We start from the raw sequence: 16,098 nt of genomic DNA, 5'->3' as shown, positions 1-16,098 counted from the left end.
GGAGAGTGAAACAAAGAAACACTTACTCACCCGCTGTAGAAAAGAAGAGGGGAAAGTCCCCGTCGGGAGTTTCACGGGGCAAAAGTATCCAAGAAAGATAGTGTCAATTTGGAAAAGAGACGTTAGAGACTTTGTATTGTATTGGACAGATTGCTAAGAATCGGATGCAGAGAAAACCTTAGAAGGAGTGTTAAGAAGATCGAACGGAGGCGACAACTAGAGACAGAGACGGAGGGGTAGGAGGGGGAGAGGAGAGGAGAGGAGAGAAAAACCTGTTTTAAAAACACGAATGAGTGGAACTGAGACCTGCATCCCCCCAGCAACCCACCAATGCTGATAGTAACTCTGATAGCGAGATAAAATAATTTCGGACCTCCGTTTCTTCACTTCCCTCCTTTTTTATCTTTTATTTCTTTGGAGTTTTTGGCTCTCCGGAGTTTTTGGACACTGACTGCTTCTGCAGCTCTGGTTGCTGGCTGGCGACGGGAGGAGAGTCTCCGCGTGGGCTCATGCACGTACGCTAGTCTCTACTTACAATGGGCTGTAATTAAGTTGGAACTTTAAAATTAAGTTAGAACTTTAAAACCTGGCTGAATCTTGGCATTTGGATAAATATCAACGGACTCAAATATTATTTCGGACCTAATTTACAAATTTACTACGAATTCTATTACGAAGGCGGTGACTTCTCCTTAGTCCAGATTAATTGGAAGAATACCCCATTTCTCTTTCTCCACCTTCTGTTCTTTTCCCCTCCTGGATCTTGGGGTCAATAGAAGTACTGCCTCTCATTTTACCTTTGCTTAAAGCTAGAAGGGATTTTCAGTCTTCTATCCCCCCCTGGTGGACTACCCCAACCTTGCGGAAAGGCCTGGAAACCTGTGGGACCGCTAGCCTGCGCCATTCCCTGCCCGCCCTTTTTCGTACCTTACGTTTGCCCCCTCCTCCCCCCCCTCCGGCTGCCACCACGAGAGCGCTAACCAGACCAAAATCTGAATATTGAAGTGCTGGCAACAGCGAGAACATTGGATTAGACCAAGCAAGTAGTCGAAGTCAGATTAAAAGAAAGACTCCTAAACGTCTGTGAGACTGTCTTTGGAATCTCTGTACCCGCTCCCCGCTTCCCTTTCCCTTAAATCCCCCCCCCCGCTCTCCCCTACCCCCCCTTTTTATTTTACATTTTACACCTCTTTCCTTCCCTCTCCAGAGAACCAATAACAGCGTTACAACCTGCGCAAAGAGCAGGATAGTGGAACTTTATTTGACACAACTAGAACTAACTAGATTGTGCGCCCCCTAGGGGAGAGCAGGAAGAAATATAAGTTTGATTATTGGTAAGGATCGGGGAAGAGGGAGGGACCGGACCGGGCAGATGGCGGGAAGGGATGGGAAAAAGTCGGTAGGAACACCAACAGAGAGGAAAATTTCAAGGCAAGAGGAGATAAGGGACTTAGACGCTCTGTGGTTGAAAATAAAAGAGGAATTTAGACAGAATGAAACCCATATGGAAAAAAAGTTGGGAGAGATGCAGGAATCCTTTGATAAAAAAATAGAACAGGCAGTAGGGGAAATGTCAAACAAAATTAAAGATTTAACGGTCCGAACAAAGTCCTTAGAGGACTTAAATAGGAAAATGCAGAGAGAGATGAAAGACCAGAGAAGAGAAGCTGGGAAAATCAAGGAAAACTTCGAGGAACTAAACAAAAGTCAAGACCAAGTCTTAGATAATTTAGCCATGATGGAAATGAAACAAAAGCAGTTGAATTTGAAATTTAGAGGAATAGGAGAAGTAAGAGATGAGGATATAAAAGGAAAAATGACAACAGAACTGGCAAGGTGGCTAGCGTTGAGAGAAGATGAAGTTGCACAAACCATAGAAAACGCTTTTAGAATAAAAACATAAAATTGATAATCGATGGAAGGCCAATTATCATTTTTAAGGAAATACCAATCAGGCTCCTTCGTAAAAGAGAGGGCTACAAACAGATAGTCAACACTTTGAGAAAGAATGGCATACAGCATAGATGGGAATTCCCTGAAGGGATTTCCTTTTTTTATAAGGAAAAAAGATTCAAGATAACAGAGATTCAGGAAGTTAGCAAATTCCTCCGCAGATACGAAAAAGATCTAGGGGGGTTAGTAGAGAGATATGGAGGGAGGGGTGGAGAGAGGGGGGGGAGGGGGGAGCGGGTTTGGGGGGGAGGCTGGAGGGGGAAGGAGGAGAGGGGGTGGGGGGGGAAGAGGATCAGGGGGAGGAGGAGAGAGAGGAAGAGACAGGTGAGGAACAGGAGGAAGTAGAGAACTAAAACACCTGAACTCAAATCGGCCAAGAGCTTAAAACTTAAACCGACAAATTACTGACCTTCTAGATAATGAATCTCAAAATTCTAACATGGAATGTAAATGGTCTGAACGAAAAAACAAAAAGGAATAAAATTGCAAATGTGTTGAAGAAGAAAAAATTGGATGTAATTGGATGAGGCAAAATGGAGAAGCAAACATTACTGGTTAAAACAGCAGTCTAGAGGTGGTTGTGGGGGAATCAGTGGCAGGGAGAACCAGTGGCAGTCAAGGATCACAAGGGCTGGTGTCCAGCGACTTCTGGAGAGTTGCATGATACCCACCCCTGGTCTAGAATGCCACTTGATGAAGGAAAGGGAGGTAAATGTGTAACTTCCCATAACTCAGCCCTAGTCTGCTTGGCAGTCCACCTCTAACACTTTCTAGTTGAACCCTCTCTGTTTTAGAATATTTTCAAGGTCAGGGAGTAATTGGAAGAGGAAGCTATAGAGATGAGGTTGCAAATCTTTTTTTTAAAAAAATAAGATTTTCGACATCATGAAGGGCGAAAATCATGGCCGTGTTGATTGTGTAGATGGGAGAGAATTTGAAAATGTATTCAGGAGTTTGACAGTGGGATTTGGCCTTTGGAAATGCAGATAACACATGGACTTTGCCCTGGATTATGGCCTAGTGTTGTTTTTTTAGGGGTTATACTCTGCCATCAGAGGATCATTCTGGGGCCCTTGATAAGTGCTGGCTCAGATCTATTTTAAGACTTGTGCCTTTACAACTAGAGCTCTTATTTTGGAAAGAACAAGACGCTGGTACATGGGGGATGAGATACTCGGGAGGGGAGCACAGACAAATGTGGTTTGCATCAAATAAAGGTAAAGGTAAAGGTACCCCTGCCCGTACGGGCCAGTCTTGACAGACTCTAGGGTTGTGCGCCCATCTCACTTAAGAGGCCGGGGGCCAGCGCTGTCCGGAGACACTTCCGGGTCACGTGGCCAGCATGACAAAGCTGCATCTGGCGAGCCAGCGCAGCACACGGAAACGCCGTTTACCTTCCCGCCAGTAAGCGGTCCCTATTTATCTACTTGCACCCGGGGGTGCTTTCGAACTGCTAGGTTGGCAGGAGCAGGGACTGAGCAACGGGAGCGCACCCCGCCGCGGGGATTCGAACCGCCGACCTTTCGATCGGCAAGCCCTAGCGGCTGAGGTTTTTACCCACAGCGCCACCCGCGTCCCAACTTGCATCAAATAGTTTGTGCCTAAAGTGAGCATTTGTTGCATCCTACTCTCACCTTAGAATTTATCCCATCATTTGCCAAGATATGCAGGGCGCCATTTTATAGGGGAGATTTATTTGGTTTCTATCACTTTCTCTTCCAGTTTTATCATTAGTAAAAAAAATTAAAAATCAGTGATGCTGATAATTAAAAAAAAAATACATTTGTTAACACGTTTGTCAATCATAATCCTTTCTGCAGACAGCATCAAATCAAATCTGAGTCTAGAGTCTCCTCCAATGGATTTGGGCATGTCAGACCCAACAGCCTGGACCACTGCAATGAATAACTTGGGGATGGCACCAATGGGAATAACAGGAGATCCTCTTTTGAAGTGAAGGACATGAGGTAGGAGTTGGTAATGCAGGTGAGCTGTGCACAAGCAAGCTGCCAGCTAGCTCTGTGGAGGCTCCTTTTATTGGCACAATATGCAAACCCAGGCAGATACGTTTTGGACTGTGACCTTTACACATCTTCCAATCCCGGAATCGTGGGGTGGTACAAAGTTATTTTGGCACCTGTTTCCACCGCATCATTTCCCCCTTGCACAATATATGACAAAGGAGACAAAGGTCACAGACAGGGCACGGCAGACTACTAAGACCGCAAAAGGTTGGACAGAGGACAAGATGTTCAGACAGCTGTGGCTTTATCTGTGAGGGGGAGTGTGCTCCGCACCCCAAGGTTACGCGTGCAGACAGCTGAGGCTGCCCGCGGGCGGGAGTGTGCTCCATAACCCAGTGATCATTCCTACACTCTTTTGCCTGGTAGGTTGTGCTCTTGGTTTGGTATTGCCGCTGCAAGCACACAATGCTTAATTTTTCCAGTGGAGTGATGAGGGGAGCAAATGTTCAGAGAACACACAAGATCTGTGGCCTAAAATGGGTGGGTAACTTCTGGCCTGGGTCTGATTAGGCCTGTTAGGCCTCCTTATTTAGCCAACAAAGCCATTTTCAGGGAAGCCATGCCCATCTGTCCTACATCTGTCGGAAGTCATATATGATGTCAGATATGGGGTAGGTCAAAACTTGGATAATCTGAAAGGGTGTTTGCAGGTTTCACTAATCAGGTGATTGGCAGCACCTGCAAAGCACCCTGCAAAATAGCACTTTGAAATGGTCTTTGCAAGACTAGACAATCAGCTGAGCGCTCTATCTACTTGGCCCTTAGGAGTGGCTGCGATAATAAACAAAAAACAACTCTGCAACTTTAAAGCAGAATCTGGCTGTGATTGGCTCTTGTATGTTACCAAAAAACACCTCCACTCCATCTATGGAGCCGTTAAGCACTTTTTAAAAAGTTTCCTAAAAAAAAAAAGTAATTGACTGAATGAATGGATTTATGCGTAAGCACTCATGCAGCACTTCTAAAATTAAAAGAAGGCAAGGCAGCCTGTGGTGGAAGAGGCAAAACAGATGCCTGAGCCAGCTTTCAATGTGGTGGTATGTATGGCTGTCATTTCAGTTACAAAACCAGAAGGAAGTGAGGCTAATCTCCCAGTATTAGGATGTACTGTGGGCTCTCTTTTTCTTCAGTCCTGCCTGTCTGCATCTTTGTCCTCCCACGCATGAGAACTGGCTTTTGTGTGATTATGTGGGCTGTCAAATGGCTCTACTTCTCCAGACTCATTTCTTTATGTATCTCTCAGGTCCTTTAAGTTTTGATTTTACTGATGGAAAAAATCTGCTTTCCTAATTAGAATTATTGTGCAGTTGCAGCTGAAACAATCTAGCTTGATGGCCTCTCTGTTTCAGACTTCGACCCTGCCCTTGGAATGATGACTTGGGATCCCACCAATCAGTCCCTTGATGTCTGGCTTGGAAATAGTGCCACCACCAGTGATTAAGGAGATCATTCATTGCAAAAGTTGCACACGCTTCCCACCTAGCTCAAGTAATCCTTGCCATTCTTGCAGTTGCGCTGGGATCAATTGGGAAATATTGAAAGTACAGAGGGACAGGGACATCTGATGAAGAGTCTGGTGGATGTACAGATCATGGAGGGAAGAAGAAGCTCTTTTCCCAACAGGATATTTTTTATAGTTTGGCCAAGCCAGAATAGCTTTTAGATTGTAGAGGTGGCCAGGACCACCTCAACGGGAGCGCTGGGAGCCTCAAGCATCTTCATGTCCTCAAGGAGTGAGGCCATCTCTGTACTACCCTGCTGTGCTGTTTGCTGATTCTGTCCACTTAATGAGAGGCAAAATGGAGAAGCAAACATTACTGGTTAAAACAGCAGTCTAGAGGTGGTTGTGGGGGAATCAGTGGCAGGGAGAACCAGTGGCAGTCAAGGATCACAAGGGCTGGTGTCCAGCGACTTCTGGAGAGTTGCATGATACCCACCCCTGGTCTAGAATGCCACTTGATGAAGGAAAGGGAGGTAAATGTGTAACTTCCCATAACTCAGCCCTAGTCTGCTTGGCAGTCCACCTCTAACACTTTCTAGTTGAACCCTCTCTGTTTTAGAATATTTTCAAGGTCAGGGAGTAATTGGAAGAGGAAGCTATAGAGATGAGGTTGCAAATCTTTTTTTTAAAAAAATAAGATTTTCGACATCATGAAGGGCGAAAATCATGGCCGTGTTGATTGTGTAGTATGCTGTGCTATACTGTAGATTGGAACATGAAAATGCATAGGACGTTTTCCAAATGGAAGCCTAGTTTTGCATAGCTGTTGCTGCAGGCTGCTAAACAGCAAGCAGTAATAAAAAGAGAACCCAAGTTAATTTTATAGACCCTCATTTCCCCCTTTTTATAAAGCTGATGGTATTGTGTCCAATGACATAAGGGTGTTTATATTTGGCTGTTCACTGTTCTTGCAGTTTATTTTTAGTATGCATCTAGCAGTGAGCAGTCTCTGGCAGTCTCTGGAGACAAAGCAGGCAGACCCCCATGTTGCAGATGGGGGAAATAGAGGAACAGTCTAATAATAATAATAATAATAAGAAGAAGAAGAAGAAGAAGAAGAATGTCATAATTTATTACTTATACCCTATCCATCTGGCCGGGTCTCCCCAGCCACTCTGGGCGGCTTCCAACAGGATATTAAAAACACAAGAAAAGATCAAACATTAAAAACTTCCCTACCACAGGGAAACTGCTGATGGTTGTTTCTGTAACTATCATTGCCTTTTTATCCAGCACTGACAAAAAGGACACAGGGCACCTGCACGTGGATTTTGCTCAAGCCGGGGATGATTTCTACGAGTGGGAATGCAAGCAGCGGATGCTGCAGAAGGATGGCAGAAAAACAGTTCCACCCTCCCCCCCCCACCTCCTGTTGTCCACTATTCGTATTATGAGTGCAGTATTGTTGCTGAGAAGTTAAAAGGTACATAGGGCTGTAGAATAATGCCCCAAACTGGCAGGCTGTTGCATGAGGATTGTGGCAGGTGGTTAGGAACATAGGAAGCTGTCCTGTACCCTATCAGATGAGTTATCTGTTTCTTACCCAGTACTGTATACTCTGACTGGCTGTGGTTCTCCAGGGTCTTGGAAGAAGAAGGATCTTTCTCATCACTTCCTACCTGATCCTTTTAACTGGGGACTCTAAGGATTGCACCCAAGACATTTTGCATGCAAAGCAGATGCTCTTCCACTGAGATGCGATCCATCCCATGTAGACATACAACAGATGAGTACATTGCAACTGTTTGTGGAATTAATCTCATCCACCCCAGCCTTTCAGAGTTTTGCCTTGCTTGGGTGGCTCATTTCATGCAGACCTATGCAAAACAGTAGTATTAATTAGACTGTTGCTTGTTATCTGAATGTCTCCAAGTGACTTAACTAATGTTTAATACATAAACGTAAATACATTATGCCATAAAAACATAACAAAAGAACCCCCATAGCAGCCACAGGAAGCTTTGGCAGAGCACTAGTAACAAAACAATATAATTTTAGCCTATCAAACATCTTACTATGTTTTTGTTTTTTAAACTCTCACACAGGGAGCGATGATTTAAATAATATTACTTGCAAAATGCACCAGTGCTTTGTACCTGAGCAGTGTTTCTCTCTTGGGTCAGATGATTCAAAGTGTTTGGAAGCGGTGCAGACACTGCTGGCCTGGATAGAGCGTGGGGAAGTGAACAGACGGACTGCAAACAACTTCTACTCAATGATCCAGTCAGTCAACAGCCACATCCGCCGACTTACAAATGAGAAAGCAGCCCATGAAAAGGAAATGGAAGAAGACTTCCGGTTTGGGATCGCAAGCAGCAGGGAGCGCGGAAAAGCCGCTGAGAGCTTTTCCGAGCTTCACGGGGGACCCGGGGGCGACGCAAAGGCACTGCGACCCCCTAAATCTCAAGGGGGACACCCTTGAGGGATAAGCTACCCAGCAGTGTTGGAGGAGTCCCGAAGTTTTTTCGGGGGTTTTTTTTAAGGACTCGAAGACCTCGGGGCTGAGAAACGCGAACGGTAAGCTCTGTGGACCCCGTGCAGCGATGCCTCTAGCTCCTACTGGAAAAGCGACAAACCTCTGCAACTTTAAGAACAGAACCCTCAAAGTTGTGGGAGAAATATTATATTAAAACTTCAAGTCAAGGCTAATTGGGGTTCTGGAGGTAAAAAGATTTAAGTGAGGAACCCGACCTGCACTTTCAGAGTAAAATGGCGCAGGATAATTAGTCGCAAGAGCAAAGAACGGAAATGACTAATCACCCGCTGTAGAGAACAGAAGAGTGAAAGTCCTCGGCAACCTCTCAGGCGAGGCGAAGGAAAGATAAGTAACAGAAAGTAACAAACTAGACTTCTAGAAACTTTGTATTTCTTTTTGGGGGAAAAGCTTTAAAAACAAGGGAAGAAACAGAACTGAGTGGTGTTAATGGGACAAAACCCTGAAGCCTTAAATATCAATATTGGAGCACAAGGAGGGGGGAGAGGAAAGGAAAAAAAGAGGAAATAAAACAGAATACAGCCCCTAAACAAACAACAATTTTCACCTAATTGTTTTCCATGGTTGAAAGTTGGATATTCTGAAAGTTGAAATTTTTAAAACATAGTACAATAGGGGCAATTGGATCAAACATTAAATTAGAACAATAACCCCTCCCCCTAAAGACCCTGGAGTTTCAAACCTTCTCTCTGCTTTTCTCTCTTGAGTATCTTCAATTTAATTATGGACTGAGCTTAAAGAGACAAAGCCAAATTATGTTCACACGCCTACTCTACCTTCCTGAAAGACTGGTTTAAAATTGATGCATACCTAATTTCTAAGGGTTGTGAAGTTGGCTTTTTGAAAGATTGAAATATAACCAAATTTAAAAGAGGAACATATTTAAGATCTCTGGAGGATACACCCATACTTTCAATACTTAACTGACGGTTTGGGCCTGATTTTTGGAGGTCCAAACTTCTAGACTATTCTTCTCAACTATAACCTAATATTGGATTAAGCCAGCAAGTGGCTGAAGAACACAGAACTTGGAAAGTCAAACTCCACCACAGACTGTTTGGGCATTATCATCCGCTCCTGGCTAAAGAGACCTACTGACGGAGAACAACTCCCAAATACTGAGATACTCTCCTGGTGAATTATCGAAATTGGATTAAGCTGACCAAGTGGCTGAAGTTCAAATAGAAAGAAGAATACAGAATTTCTAAATAAGACAAAGTTAGATACATGTTAAACTTATCCGGCTGTTTTTACTATCTGATTGCAGCTCTGTTTGTTTATGAATTGACTCTCTTCTATTTTTATCTCTTTGGTCATTACAATTTAGTTTAAAGCACTACTGAAATATTATTATTGAAATATCAGGGAAATAATTCAGAACCTAGAATAATTAGTATTAATGAGATAACTTAGACTAATTTTTATTAGTTGGGAAGTTATATGAGGTTGGGTTGGACCCTAATCAAATTTCGATCTAATAGATTGTAAGCTGGGGTTCCAATCGGGAAATTCAACTAAAATCAGAGCCACTAGAACTGAAGCTGGAATTAGTTAAGCTAGTGGGGCAGCATTAACATATTTGTTGGAAGTTTAAGGGACTGAGAACAATTTGAGTTATTACACTCAGCTCCCAGATACCCCCCCTTTTTTTTGCTATAATTTTGAATGGTGAAGAACTTGAAATTTGAATGTTCAAAAATCATCTGTGAATTTAATGTTTGATAATTAGTAGAATAAGGGTTAGATTGTGCGCCCCCTAGGGGAGAGGAAAAATACTGCAAGAGATCTAACATAACACTATTGAAGGACAAAATGTCGGGGAAAAATGGGGAAAAGATAGGAGGAACACCATTGGAAAGGAAAGCATCCCGACAAGAAGAGATTAAAGACCTAGACATTCTATGGTTAAGAATAAAAGAAGAGTTCAAACAGAGTGAAATACATATGGAAAAAAAATAGGAGAGATTCATGAGTTAATAGATAAAAAAATAGAAGAGGCGGTAGGAGAATTGTCAAACAAAATTAAAGATTTGACAATCCGATCGAAAAATCTGGAAGAATCGAATAAAAAAATTCAGAAAGAAATAAAAGATAATAGAAAGGAGACAGATAGGATAAAAGATGAGATAGGAGAATTGAATAGAAATCAAGACCAGGTTTTGGATAATTTAGCGATGATTGAAATGAAACAAAAACAGTTAAATCTGAAATTTAGGGGAGTTGGAGAAGAAATAAATGAAAACATTAAAGAAAAAATGATTAAAGAACTGGCGAAATGGTTAGAATTGAAAGAAGAAGAGGTTGAATATACGGTAGAAAACGCTTTCAGAATTAAAACAAAGACCAAACAAGTAAAATCAAAAAGAATTGCAGGAGACTGTTTAGTTATTTTCAATTCAATAGAGATGAAAAATATGATACTAAAAACAAGCTATCAAAAAAGATTAATTATTGATGGCAGACCAATCATCATCTTCAAAGAGATACCAACTAGACTTCTGCGCAAAAGGGAAGGCTATAAACAGTTAGCAAGTGTCCTAAAAAAGAACAATATACAATATAGGTGGGAGTTCCCGGAAGGGATCTCCTTTTTATACAAAGATAAAAAATTTAGGATTGCCGAGATTCAAGAAGTGAAGAAATTTCTGCGTAGATATGAGAGAGAGTTAGAAAGAGTAGAGGAGAGATATGAAGGGAAAAGTGAAGGTCCAGAGGAGAAGAAAAAGAAAAACGAATTAGGGAAAAACAAAGACCAGACCATGTCATTACCGAGGAGGCAGGTTTAGTCGTTGGTTGAGGACTATCCCTGCCTCCAGGTCTGGTCCTGACCGGAAGGATACTGGAATCAGCAAGGGAAACCCACATGACCTGAAAGTGCTGCTGTGCAATGCCAGGTCAATGATGAATAAAACCACTGCCATCCACGACCTGATTGTGGATGGAGGATTTGACCTGGCATGTGTGACAGAGACCTGGTTGGATGAGGCAGATGGGCCTGCCCTTGCCGCTGCTTGCCCACCAGGTTTCTCTTACGCACAGCAACCCAGGTCATGTGGGCGGGGAGGGGGGGTTGCAGTGATTTTTAGGAAGTCATTAGTCTGCACCAGGCGTCCTATTGGGAAGACCCAATTTTCTGAGTGCATGTTCTGGAAGTTGGGCAATAGGGGCAGTACAGGATTCCTATTGGTGTACCGACCTCCCCGCTGCACCAAGGATTCCCTGCCCGAGCTGCTTCAGGTCGTGGCGGATATGCTCCTGGAGACACCTAGCTTGGTTGTCCTGGGGGATTTTAACATCCATGCCGACACGACCTTACAAGGGGCCGCTCGGGACTTCGTGGAAAGCATGGCCTCCATGGGGCTGTCCCTGAATAAGTTTGGCCCAACTCATAGCCGCGGACATGCCTTAGACTTGGTGTTTACCTCTACAGATGTTGGTGATCTGACATTATCTAAAAGCGAAACAAAAGAAGTGCCATGGTCAGATCACTTCCTGGTGCAACTGGACTTCTCCGCGACCCTTCCCCTCTGCAGGGAGGTGGGACCGATTCGGATGGTCCGCCCCCGCCACTTAATGGATCCAATTGGCTTCCAGAGAGTGGTAGGGGATGTTTTATCCCAAGTTGATGGCCCTTCAGCTGATTCCCTGGTGGCCCGCTGGAATGCGGAGTTAACCAGGGCTATTGACTGTCTAGCTCCGAAGCGCCCTCTCCGATTGCATGGAGCCCGGACAGCCCCGTGGTTTTCCCCGGAGCTGAGGGTGATGAAACAATCGTTGAGACGGCTAGAGCGCCGGTGGCGGAAAACTCATTCTGAATCAGACCGGACACGGGCTAGAGCTCAACGTCGAGCCTACCAAGTGGCAATGGCGACGGCGAAGAGGGCCTTCTTCACCGCCTCCATTGCATCTGCAGAAAACAGCAGCAGGAGACTTTTTCAGGTAGTTCGCAATCTATCGGAACCACCTGCACCACCGGGGCCTGGTAGGGACCCCAAGATCTCCTGCAATGCTTTTGCAAAGTTTTTTGCAGATAAAGTCGCTCAGATTCAGAAGGAGGTAGACTCCACCGTGGGAGCAGGGCCAGGGTGGGAGAGTGCTAGAGTTCTGTCTGGTCCTGTTACATGGGATCAATTCCAATCTGTTACCTCCGAGGATGTGGACAGGCTGCTTGGACAAGTGAAACCGACCACCTGTCTCCTGGATCCTTGCCCATCCTGGCTGATAAAAGCGAGCCGGGAAGGACTTCCGGTTTGGATCGCCTGCAGTATGGGAGCGCGGAGAAGTTGCTGAACAAATTCTCCGGTCTGCACAGGGATTATAGGGGGCAACGCGAAGGCATTGCGACCCCCGGAACCTCAAGGGGGGCCCCCTTGAGGGAAGCGCAACCAGCAGCGTCGGAGGGACCCGAAGCTCTTCTGGGCTTTCTCTATTTTGGGAGGACTCAGGAGTGACGGATCGAGAGACGCACTATGGTAAGCCCTGCGAACCCCGTGCAGAAATGCCTCGAGCTCTCACTGAAAACGGCGGCAAATCTCCGTAACTTTTAGAGCAACCATTCTTGGGGCTGTTTAACAATTGTCAGCGACGAAAATTTGAAGAATAGAGCCCAAGGCGGGTTGGATGCGATCAGATTAAACTAAGGAGCCCGATCTGCATTTCGGAGTTAAGATGGCGCTGGGACGCGAATCGGGAGAGTGAAACAAAGAAACACTTACTCACCCGCTGTAGAAAAGAAGAGGGGAAAGTCCCCGTCGGGAGTTTCACGGGGCAAAAGTATCCAAGAAAGATAGTGTCAATTTGGAAAAGAGACGTTAGAGACTTTGTATTGTATTGGACAGATTGCTAAGAATCGGATGCAGAGAAAACCTTAGAAGGAGTGTTAAGAAGATCGAACGGAGGCGACAACTAGAGACAGAGACGGAGGGGTAGGAGGGGGAGAGGAGAGGAGAGGAGAGAAAAACCTGTTTTAAAAACACGAATGAGTGGAACTGAGACCTGCATCCCCCCAGCAACCCACCAATGCTGATAGTAACTCTGATAGCGAGATAAAATAATTTCGGACCTCCGTTTCTTCACTTCCCTCCTTTTTTATCTTTTATTTCTTTGGAGTTTTTGGCTCTCCGGAGTTTTTGGACACTGACTGCTTCTGCAGCTCTGGTTGCTGGCTGGCGACGGGAGGAGAGTCTCCGCGTGGGCTCATGCACGTACGCTAGTCTCTACTTACAATGGGCTGTAATTAAGTTGGAACTTTAAAATTAAGTTAGAACTTTAAAACCTGGCTGAATCTTGGCATTTGGATAAATATCAACGGACTCAAATATTATTTCGGACCTAATTTACAAATTTACTACGAATTCTATTACGAAGGCGGTGACTTCTCCTTAGTCCAGATTAATTGGAAGAATACCCCATTTCTCTTTCTCCACCTTCTGTTCTTTTCCCCTCCTGGATCTTGGGGTCAATAGAAGTACTGCCTCTCATTTTACCTTTGCTTAAAGCTAGAAGGGATTTTCAGTCTTCTATCCCCCCCTGGTGGACTACCCCAACCTTGCGGAAAGGCCTGGAAACCTGTGGGACCGCTAGCCTGCGCCATTCCCTGCCCGCCCTTTTTCGTACCTTACGTTTGCCCCCTCCTCCCCCCCCTCCGGCTGCCACCACGAGAGCGCTAACCAGACCAAAATCTGAATATTGAAGTGCTGGCAACAGCGAGAACATTGGATTAGACCAAGCAAGTAGTCGAAGTCAGATTAAAAGAAAGACTCCTAAACGTCTGTGAGACTGTCTTTGGAATCTCTGTACCCGCTCCCCGCTTCCCTTTCCCTTAAATCCCCCCCCCGCTCTCCCCTACCCCCCCTTTTTATTTTACATTTTACACCTCTTTCCTTCCCTCTCCAGAGAACCAATAACAGCGTTACAACCTGCGCAAAGAGCAGGATAGTGGAACTTTATTTGACACAACTAGAACTAACTAGATTGTGCGCCCCCTAGGGGAGAGCAGGAAGAAATATAAGTTTGATTATTGGTAAGGATCGGGGAAGAGGGAGGGACCGGACCGGGCAGATGGCGGGAAGGGATGGGAAAAAGTCGGTAGGAACACCAACAGAGAGGAAAATTTCAAGGCAAGAGGAGATAAGGGACTTAGACGCTCTGTGGTTGAAAATAAAAGAGGAATTTAGACAGAATGAAACCCATATGGAAAAAAAGTTGGGAGAGATGCAGGAATCCTTTGATAAAAAAATAGAACAGGCAGTAGGGGAAATGTCAAACAAAATTAAAGATTTAACGGTCCGAACAAAGTCCTTAGAGGACTTAAATAGGAAAATGCAGAGAGAGATGAAAGACCAGAGAAGAGAAGCTGGGAAAATCAAGGAAAACTTCGAGGAACTAAACAAAAGTCAAGACCAAGTCTTAGATAATTTAGCCATGATGGAAATGAAACAAAAGCAGTTGAATTTGAAATTTAGAGGAATAGGAGAAGTAAGAGATGAGGATATAAAAGGAAAAATGACAACAGAACTGGCAAGGTGGCTAGCGTTGAGAGAAGATGAAGTTGCACAAACCATAGAAAACGCTTTTAGAATAAAAACATAAAATTGATAATCGATGGAAGGCCAATTATCATTTTTAAGGAAATACCAATCAGGCTCCTTCGTAAAAGAGAGGGCTACAAACAGATAGTCAACACTTTGAGAAAGAATGGCATACAGCATAGATGGGAATTCCCTGAAGGGATTTCCTTTTTTTATAAGGAAAAAAGATTCAAGATAACAGAGATTCAGGAAGTTAGCAAATTCCTCCGCAGATACGAAAAAGATCTAGGGGGGTTAGTAGAGAGATATGGAGGGAGGGGTGGAGAGAGGGGGGGGAGGGGGGAGCGGGTTTGGGGGGGAGGCTGGAGGGGGAAGGAGGAGAGGGGGTGGGGGGGGAAGAGGATCAGGGGGAGGAGGAGAGAGAGGAAGAGACAGGTGAGGAACAGGAGGAAGTAGAGAACTAAAACACCTGAACTCAAATCGGCCAAGAGCTTAAAACTTAAACCGACAAATTACTGACCTTCTAGATAATGAATCTCAAAATTCTAACATGGAATGTAAATGGTCTGAACGAAAAAACAAAAAGGAATAAAATTGCAAATGTGTTGAAGAAGAAAAAATTGGATGTAATCTGTATACAAGAGACTCATGTAGTCAAAAAGCACAAACATGTATTAGTCAATAAGAACTTGGGAACAGAATTCATAAACTCCGGGAGAGAGAAAAAAAGGGGAGTGGTAACATATGTTGATGGAAAATGGGAACCCAAACTGATATATAAGGATGAAGAAGGAAGGATTCTGGGGGTTCAAATAAGCTTTAAGGGAGAGAAAATTAACGTTGTAAACATCTATGCCCCAAACACAAATAGGTTAGAGTTCTATAAAAAATTGGAACAAGTATTATTAGAATTAGGAGATAATAAGATGATACTATTGGGAGACTTCAATGCAGTGCCGACATTAGAAATGGATAGACAAACAGAAAAGAGAAAAAGAAAACAGGGAAAGTTGCCGGAATCATTCCATAATTTAGAAGAGAATATGGACCTAACAGACGTATGGAGACATAAGCACCCAACAGAAAAGCAGTTTACTTTCTTCTCAGAGGTACACAAAAGTTGGGGAAGAATAGACCAAATTTGGGCCTCAAGAGTAATCACCTTAAGAGTTACAAAATGCGAAATCCAACCGAGAACCCTCTCCGACCATAACTCAATAACTTTGGAAATAAAAGGGGAATCGCAAGGAGGCTTCAGATGGAGATTAAATGATTATTTGCTACATAATGATGAGGTCATCGAAAAAGCCAAAGCTACTCTAAAAGAATATCTAGCTTTGAATCTTAACACAGGAATAAATATAGAAACAGTCTGGGACGCAAGTAAGGCAGTCTTAAGAGGACTTTTCATCCAGCAGAATAATTACAGGAAAAAAATAAAGCAGCAAAAGACAGAGGAAATACTCAGACAGTTAAGGGAGCATGAGAAAAAATTAACAAAAAACCCAAAAGATGAACAAAGTCTACAAACAATAAAAATATTACAAAGACAATACTCAATATTAACGAATCAGGAAATAGAATGGAAAATCAAAT

Source organism: Podarcis muralis, chromosome W (genome assembly GCF_964188315.1).
Source record: "Podarcis muralis chromosome W, rPodMur119.hap1.1, whole genome shotgun sequence".
NCBI classification, from domain to species: Eukaryota; Metazoa; Chordata; class Lepidosauria; order Squamata; family Lacertidae; genus Podarcis; species Podarcis muralis.
Note: the sequence above shows the minus strand (reverse complement) of the source record.